This window comes from Ambystoma mexicanum, chromosome 8, assembly GCF_040938575.1.
Source record: "Ambystoma mexicanum isolate Mex_15411 chromosome 8, UKY_AmexF1_1, whole genome shotgun sequence".
Taxonomy (NCBI): domain Eukaryota; kingdom Metazoa; phylum Chordata; class Amphibia; order Caudata; family Ambystomatidae; genus Ambystoma; species Ambystoma mexicanum.
In genome coordinates this window covers 1,064,681,199-1,064,690,971 of record NC_090929.1, presented here as the reverse complement: position 1 = coordinate 1,064,690,971, position 9,773 = coordinate 1,064,681,199, and the positions used below count along the sequence as shown (strand labels likewise).

Genomic DNA, 9,773 nt, shown 5'->3' with positions numbered 1-9,773 from the left:
AGGGCGGTAGTTATTCAGACAGGAAGTGTCCACAGATGGCTTTTTTAGGAGGGGGTGCACAACAGAGTGTTGAGGGGTGAAGGGAAGGAGCCAGTGACAAAATGGTGGTTACAGAACTCAGACAAGAAGGGACCAAGAGAGCAATGCTGTCCTTGATAGTTCTAGAGGAGCAGGTAAGCACCTGTTTGGAGGAGACCTTCATATAGCAGACTGTCTTGATAACCTCATTAAGTGCTATGGGTGAGTTGGGGGTGAGGGGAAGTCAGGGGAGGGCTGCATGCAGGCGGGGGAGGGAGAGGCATGGAGGAGAGAGAGGACAGTATGTTCTGAGTTTTGAAAAACTGTGGCTTTGAAAAACCTTGCTCCACCAGGGCGACTCCTTACAATCCCGATAGTTATACGTGCAAGATTAAAAGTTTCAAAATCCGGTCAATGAAGTCGCAGGTCAACTGTATAAGGACGGTAAAAAGCCTAACCGTCCCATACGTTGAAGAAATTAGTTAATGAAAATACAGGACTCTGCGCCAACAACTCAAGTTGAGTTAAATCTTAGATTATGCTTTATTGATCATCCATGACCATTGAGCCCATAATTGATAACATGTTTCGGCTCCACTGAGCCTTTTTCAAATCCGGGCTACCCATAATTGTAATATAGGACATACAATATATCATAGTCAAAAAACAATTTGTATGAACGACATCATAAAGTATAACATAATACCAGTTTTCAAATATCGTGACCACAAAATATGCATAATAACATGAAAGAAATTAGACAGAAAAACAAGGATGGGCAAAAGGGAAGGGTTCATGGGTGTAGAAAAATAGGCAAACATATCATAATACATTGTTATGTTTGAGTAAACAGAAAAAGAGCACAAAAAACAGAAACAAAAACACAAACAAAAAGAAAAAAGAACCCATTAGTAATCATTATTCTTCAATTCATTGAATAATATAACCAAATTCTGCAATGGTCCCTTGAGACAAACTGACAACTTGGTGGATGTCCTTACCCGAAATTTGATGTAACCAGTTCTTATGACTATTTGTCCATGTAGTAGTAACGGGGTGCAATCCCCAATATCAATCTAAACAAAAAATGTAAGTAGCGAAGGTAAATAAAACTGATTGTCCAATTTAGAATATACATTAATTGTGTATATCAAGGTTGCCTGTGGCAACTAGGCATTTTCATGAGAATAAATCCCGCCCTTCACCAAACGGGCAAAACAACTCTTCTTAATGGTCACAGGCCATTTCTGCCTTATTCAAAACAATTCATTATAAGTTCCGTAGTGAAGACAATTGTAATTAACCATCATTACGTGAAATGATGACGCATTTCCAATTATAGAACACGTATATCAAGTACGGAAAGCACAACATATAGCTTATTTTGTTGCTACTCGTCAAGTACCATTAAAGCTAAATCTCATTGAAAAGTAAACCATGAGATAAGCGGTCCTCTCTTACCAGTTCCTGGGACACAAACAGTCACACGCGTCGGCAGGTAAGCCGAACGCTTACCAGGTATGCCTTCTTATACTAGGCGTCATCACTGTGCGCGGTTACCACGGCGACGCAAGGACAAGCGTCGTCATTGAAAACCGCATTCTATCCCCCAGCATTCTACAAATTACATATGCTATATAATTCAAAATATTTGAATAAAGCCTGAGAAACTAACAAAGCATGTATACGCTTCTCCTGACCCAATTTATATTTGTTGAATACTTAAATGGTTACTATCACAGTAATGTATAATCACGGGCACTAATGCACCTAACTACAAAAGGTTGGTGAGCATTACACGCAACATTCAAATAAAATACTGAGCTACCAATTATGATGGGGTATCCCTTTAACAACACCCTGAAATACATGTAACCTCCTAATAAACAATGAGCCGTGTTCTAAATCAAGTATAACAATGAAAATTATTCGAGCTTGAGAAGCCAGATTGCAATGTACTACATCTCACAAGAATGAAACCATTTCATTATCTGTATTAAGTCCTGTATTTGTCGAATTGAAGTAACAAATTGCTCTTGCTTCCGCTTGTCGTAACGCCTTCACTCTGTCACCACCTCTTTTGTTCAAGGATACTTGTTTAAGACCAATGAATCTAATTTCCGATTTGAGATGTAGCTGATGTGTTTTTTGCCAATGTTCAGCTAACGGAAGTGATGGGTCTTGACTGCCAATTTTGGCTAAATGTTCACGGATACGGATTCTCAACTGTCTCTTGGTGCTACCAATATATAGTTTGTGGCAGACACAGATGATGCCATATACTACAAAAGTTGTTTTGCAATTAATTCCTTGTTTAATGATCCAACATTTTCCATTTTTATCTTCGAATTCCGTTGTTCTTTGGTATGCATATTTACATTGTGGACAGACTCCACATTTCCTGAAACCAGAATCTTTCTTGTGTAACCATGTACCTCGAGTAGTGCTCTCAATGTCCGGTAATAACGATGGACTAAGGATAGATTTAAGTGTATTTGCTCTTCTGAAGGTAATGCGTGGATGATCACTCACAAACTCACCAATATGACTGTCCAATTTAAGTAGGTACCAATGTTTGTTCAAAATTTTTCGTAATCTCTGGTGGTCTGAACAATATTGAGTGATAAAGCTAATCGGCATGTTAGCTTCCAAATTATTCCCTTGTCTCTGTCTCAAAGTATCCTGCTGCTGCATCAATTTGGTTCTCTTGTATGCTTTACTTATGTCTTTTTGGGCATATCCCCTCCTTCTAAAACGTCGTTGTAATAGATTACATTCCTCTTCAAATTTTAAGTTACTATTACAATTTCGTCTCGCTCTGATATATTCACCCAATGGTATATTGGTGATAGTTGGTCGAAAATGACAACTTTTAGCATGTAATATTGAGTTAACTTCAGTTGGTTTTCTGAATGTAGTTGTTTGTAGTACTTGATCTTCCAAATAAATTGTCAAGTCCAGAAAATGTATCCGCTGTTTGTTGCATTCTCCAGTAAATTGAATATCAAAACAATTAAGATTTAACTTGTCCACAAATGCGTGAAATTCCTCTATGCTACTATCGACGATGCAAAAAACATCGTCGATGTACCTTGTCCAAAATTGGATTTTCTCAATGAAAAATGATTCAGTGTATATTGCTTTGTCTTCCAACATCCCCATGAAGATATTCGCCAATGCTGGGGCATATTTAGTACCCATAGCTACCCCCCTTTCATGTTATTATGCATATTTTGTGGTCACGATATTTGAAAACTGGTATTATGTTATACTTTATGATGTCGTTCATACAAATTGTTTTTTGACTATGATATATTGTATGTCCTATATTACAATTATGGGTAGCCCGGATTTGAAAAAGGCTCAGTGGAGCCGAAACATGTTATCAATTATGGGCTCAATGGTCATGGATGATCAATAAAGCATAATCTAAGATTTAACTCAACTTGAGTTGTTGGCGCAGAGTCCTGTATTTTCATTAATTATGTTCTGAGTTTTGTTTGTGAAATGGGAGGCCAACACTGTGCAGATGGCCTGAGAAGGAAGAGGAGAAGTGGAGACTGCATTAGGATTGGCAGGTTACTTACAGATTTTGAAATGATCAGCCATGTTGTTTTTGACTCATGTAAGGAAGGCATGGTATCAAAGTAAGAGAGACACAAGTGATCACAGTTTTTAAGGGTGTTTATTGAACCTTTATCAGAGGTGTGAAAAACGCCTATCTAAACGTAAATCTAAGATGGGAGCAAGCTACGACCATCAAATAATAATAGTACAGTTCTGGTGGAGTCTAGTAAAATACACAGGGCCTATACTAAAGAAACCTATTGCCAATCCTTACGTCTATGCTACAAAATAGTGTGGGATAATTTTCACAAAAAGAAAGAAGTGTTAACAAAATGATAAGTCAGGATGCTTAGGCTGTGGGCCTCCCTTCTCCAATTTTTAACATGGGACAAGGCAGGTCACTTGAGCACAGTACACTCCTGGGCTTCTTCTGCACAAGGTCACACTTTCCATCACCCACATCATGGCCTTCTGCGCCCATGTCTCTTTGTGCAAAGTCTCTTGCCTGAGAGGAACTGATTTACTATAAACAGCAAAGATAATTTCCTTTACCAAATAGTCAAGCCGGGCGATTTACTCTTCGCCCAGGATCCCCCTCAGCCAGGCTCAGATCCTTCTTTCACAATTAGTCTCCCTCAGCTGGGCTGAGACCACCTTTAATTTGCAGACATTCCTCAGCTGGGTTTACATTTGCCAGAACACTATCTTCACAGGTGAGTTTTACTGTTCACCTTGGATCCCCTTCTTCCGGGTTCAGATCCCCTTTTAAACAATTAGTCCCCCTCTTCCAGGCTCAGACCAATTTCAGTCTGTAGGCATCCCCCAGTCAATGTTCACACTTGCCACAACAATAGCTTCATGGGTGAGTTTTACTGTTCACCCTGGATCCCACTCTTCTGGGCTCAGATCACCTTTTAAACAATTAGTCCCCCTCTTCCGGGCTCAGACCAATTTCAGTTCGCAAATAATTGAAGCCTTTCAAATGTGCACACGATTTTACTTAACCCGCTGCAGAATCACTTCGATTGTGCCATTAAATATTCTTTCACATGCTCTGGGGGGTACAAAACAGAGACCTTTGAGTCAGCACCTACGGGGGCACCGTACCACTCTGTATCTGGTACTCAACTGGGTTTTCTTAAATTTCAATCAAACACAAGTTCTTTGTTCATACAATGTTACCGCTTGCAACCTTGAGCCTCACACAGTCCGGTATGTTATCAGTTTCTCTCCACTCACCGGCTGTGCTGAACTCATTGGCGTTGCTTTGCTGTCGGAGTCAAAGACAGTATTACAGTGGCAATCACTTCTCCCTGCCTTGTTATCAATGAGGGATGGCCCTGTGCATGGTTGACACAAGCTACACCTCTCGTCAGCTACAATTCCTGGTCTTATGTTTCTTTTCCTTGAGGCTTCCTGAAAGTTGTGCTGCTTTCTTGACAAAAGCAAGGGTAACTAACTTCTTGTCATCCTCTCTGGTCTCACCACCTTTCTCCTCTGATTAAACTGCCATCCCTGAATAGCTGCTTCCTCATGCGTTTGGGCTTGCTCAGACTGTGCTTTCGTGCTCTGCCTTTTATCCGTGTGGGGAAGTGTGATGGAAGTCAGGTGTGTGTAGTTATCAGTAATTGCCTGACTCTGACTGACCCTTGTGTTGGCGGGCTGTGGATCACTCACGTCCCCTGTACACTCCAAATATTGTCAAAAGACAAACAGTAATTACTTAGTATTTAACTGGTAAAACTTACATATAGAATTAGGTTTCCCAATAGTTATTAGGGAGATTCCCACGTTCATCCTCCATGTTATTGATATAGTCAATAAATTCTATAGCTTAAAGAAAATGTTGTCCAAGTAGAGACACTTCACAGTTTTCAATATATATATACAAATGTATTTGTCAGTGCTTCTTAATATTGGACTCAACATGAACTATAGTATTCCACACCAGTTACAACAATATTACACACATATTGTATTATACAGATATTAGTCTCTGTATGTACTGGTTTTCAATTCAAATACATAAGCTCAACGCGTTTCGGGACTCAAGTTCCCTTCTTCAGGAGTAAAAGTAAGTGCTTTTACAATATTCTTAGGTTCTAGTTTTCTGAGATTCTTCAAACCAATCTGTGTAACAAAAGAAAATGGAGAATGGTTGTTTTTTAGTGATATGCTTGAATGAGTTTTGTTACGTGAGGTCGGCTTGCATTTTCATTGTTTGAAATGGCCCTACCTCTCATTAGTGCCCCCTGCCATTTCCAAACTGGTGATTTTTTAGGAGCAGATTCAAAGTAGTGAAGAACAGATAGTCATTTTCCATCCCAGAGTAAGCTGAAAGAATGATTGAGGAAGTAATGTGAAGGTATGTCTCAAGTTCCTAAATAGTATAGCATATATTGTACTAGAAAAGTGGGTGAAGAATGCAAAAAAGCTCTTAATGACATCCAGACGTACCTCCTTATCTGTTGATGGCCGGCACTTGTTGTGGTCTTATCATTAAATGGCCAGCTATCCTGGAGTTATTGTACTCTAACTCTTGTAGACATTCACAAATCCCTTTGGGCGTTCAGCTTCACTGGTACGCCTATATCAGAAACATAACAATACTAAGTAATCCATTGAATCCCTTCCGTATTTCTAAATGATGCAGCACTTCTACAGAACAGGACATTTGATATTCATGGCCCTTGGACCCCTGTTCTTCCCGCTGCTCCAGTGGGACAAAGTCAGTCCCTGGCAACATGGCCACCTGAAGAACCATGGATTCATATCCATTGTCTTCGGAAACCCACATCGGCTGTGGATGGTCCCCCCAATACCACACCCAACGGCTGCTCCAGAACCACCTTATTGCCATTTCAGGTCACCCTTTGCAGATTAGCAACTGTTACGGGCACACGCTCCTGAATGTTTTGAATGCAATCTCCAACAGACCACCCCATAACCGTAACAGTGAGCGGTGGATCGCTGCCGACAAAGAGCGTAGACATGGTCTCACAGAGCTCCCCGGCCTCGTGTTCTGCCATCAAGTCCTGCCCATCTTCCAGCTCATCACCCCCATTAGACAGTAAGGGGTATAACTATTCTCTGAGCCCCTGAGGCCTCCGGAGGACATTTCCCCTCGTCGTAACTGTAGCTGTTCATAATCATTTCCTGAATAGCCCCTGAAAAGCTGAAAGAGTGCCTGTGTTTCCCAGGCCTACCACAGCGGCTATATATCCCGGTTGTAAGTCCATCCCCCTATGACATCATAGCCTTAGGGCCGTCCCTTTGGAACAAATTTCTATCAAACATATTTAGGATTCTTAAAATATATAAAATGTATACAAAAAATACTGGGGTTCAATAAAATTGCTATTCAAAAATTTAGGGAGCTTATCAATGTGATATAAAATGTATATTGCTTCCTATCACCCCGGATCGAAATCCCTCTGTGACATCAGCAGAGTGTCACTATGCAAAACCCTAGATTCATAGTCCCCGTCTTCAGAGCTCACTTCGCTCTTGGCACACGACCGAGCAACATCATCGAGCGCTGGTCCCATCTTTATATAGATTTTCTATCGAATGTATATTCATTTATATCAAAACAAATATCAATTAGAAAAGACTTACTATAAAAATATACATTTTATATAAAATCAATATCAAACCTTTTTGATAGCATTTTTATCTCAAATGTATATTAAGACTAAGACCGGAAACAGGGGTCATGTCGACCTGTCAAAATTTAACATGAGACAAAAGGGGGCTACTTCTACTACTCAGGGCCCACTTAAAACCCCATTGACATTGAGTGATTTTCCTTTCACTGGTTGAGCCCCAAGGACGTGAGCGATAGGCTTGATGGACTACAATCCTGCAGCAAGCTGGAACTGTTCCTTTTTCTATTTCTTTGAAACACCCTCAATCATTTACAAAGTCGACCCCATGCTCTAAGACATTTTGTGCTGTTAAATATACCTGTTTGACTCCTATTTCTCAAGTCCACAGTATTTGTCGATTACAATGCTTGGACACTCAGCACAGTAATAGGGTTAGTCACATACTCTGCACCAAGGAAAGGCCTGCTTCTGTATACTGTCAATGCTCGGATCAGCTACACATCATAACATAACCACAGAATTAATGTTAAGGTTCTGTTTCCAGTTCTTTTTGGTACATGTCCTACTTATCGTTCGAATCCCCTCTTCATTTTAATTGCTTGTGCATTTTTTTTAGTCTACACATGGCTTGGCTCCTGCTTGCCTCGCTTCCCTGGTTTCTTTCCATGTTGCAACCTGCTCACTCTATTCACAATCTCTTTTCCTTCTCACTGCTCCCAAAGCACCGTGTGCACCGTCTCGTTTCCGGTTCCTTACCCTACTTGCCCCCAAGAAGAGGAATAATCTACCACTCCTTCATCTTTCAGCATAATTTACTTTTTGATCCTACCAGTTCATTTTATTGTACAGGTGATTTTTATTGTGCAGCACTATGGTGAAAGAGCTATATACATTAAATAAATGCAAATACAAGAATAGACACTACACATGTATTAATCAGCATTCATGAATTGTCACGTGTTTATTTGCACAATAAGGGCTTCATTTTCCTGAGTAGTTCGTGTAATTTTTAATCAGAGGCAGGCAGTTAGCATTGTTGCTGGTACTGGGCTCAGTGCATCGTATCGTAATGCCTTGATATGTTGAATGAAATATAGCAACAATCACGCGTGGTCAAATTATACATTGAAAAAGAATCGTTCAGCCGAATCTTAAGCCTAACACACACAGAGCGGGTGGCACTATTGCTGAATTGGTGGCAGTCGCTCCCAAGGGCCACCGGGTCGGGCTGTAGCACCAGCCTCCTTGCAGAGCACAGGGTATGGGTGCCACGTGGAAGAAGAGCCGCCAGTGGCGGGTGATAAATGGCCGCTGCGCAGGAGTGACAAATTACCTCTTTAAAATACAGCAGCCACTAAATAAAAAGCACGTTGATCCTAACCCGATTAGATAGGCGCAGTCTCCTTCCAGTGCGTGCCGTGCTGTGAAATTAATGGCCATGGCATTTGCTGCAGATACTGTACACGGCCTTCTGATCTGCTCTGCTTGCTTGATTTTGCACACTGCGCGTTGCAGGTTTGCCTCCTGAGCCCTGCTAGGTTGTGCAGCATGTGAGCACGAGACCCGGGTTCTTGACCCAACAAGGTTTCTGGCTACCTAAATGAACACGTATGCGAAGAGGCTGGTGTTCTGATGGGAGGCGTTTGGCAAAGGTAACGTCCAGCACGTTCAATTATGATATTTAAACACGTTGAGGGTGCCGTGTTTGGAGGCTGATGTTAGGAGGGCAGCATTTGACATGGCCAGCTTGCAGCACGTTGAACCAGATTGAAAGTGCAGCGCTTGTAGGCCAGTGTCAGGGGTATGGCGTTTGACACGGCTATCATCCAACACGTGGAATTATGACATAGAACTGCGTTGGTAGTACATCTGTCATGACACAACGCCATGCGGCCATTATGGTAACATTCTACCAGCTAGAAGAATTTGAATGCCCTTTGTAGCTAATGCTATTTTGGGGCAGGGGGAGAGCGAGCCACTTGTTGAATTTTTTCACAGCATTCGCTGGTCACTTGGGCATACCTATATTACCAGAAAAACACCAATGCAGGAACACGAAATGGAGCATGTCAGTCAAGATACATCTCTGTCTAGAAACCTAGGTAAGAAGGCTAAGCGGCTGATGTAGAGTGCTCTGTTGGAATCACAACATATCCAAACCATCCTGTCATCTGACCACGATCGACAAAAAGGAGTATCATGGAGGCTGGTTATAGTAATGCATATTAACTAAAAGAGACAATGCATTTGGTGATCTCTGCCATGTGTAGTGGTTGCAATGATTTGTTTTCAATTTCAGCAATGAGAACTACATTTTAAAACATATTGAAATACTTGAAAAATACATTATAATATGTGCTGTCATTGCAGCAGGTACCAGCTTTCTTTCTCCCCACCACCCATGGACAGTAATGTGTGCAATAACTATGCAAACTGTCTCTATCTAGGAGCCCCGGCATCTCAACTTAGGAAACTCCAAAGAATCCAAAATGCGGCAGCACACCTGCTCATTAACCTGTCCACCAGAGAACACATAAACCCTACTCTAAGTGTCCTCCACTGGCTCCCGATCGCTCTATG

The 9,773-nt window shown here is 41.3% G+C and overlaps 1 long non-coding RNA gene across 1 annotated transcript; it reads right to left on the bottom strand.

The window, feature by feature from the left end:
* Positions 1-526: 526 nt before the first annotated feature.
* LOC138473726 (uncharacterized) lies at positions 527-1,479 on the bottom strand. Its single transcript, XR_011268880.1, has 2 exons — positions 1,020-1,479; positions 527-637 (listed from the first exon to the last, which is right to left on the bottom strand). It is a non-coding gene; the product is annotated as an uncharacterized lncRNA (long non-coding RNA).
* Positions 1,480-9,773: the final 8,294 nt, after the last annotated feature.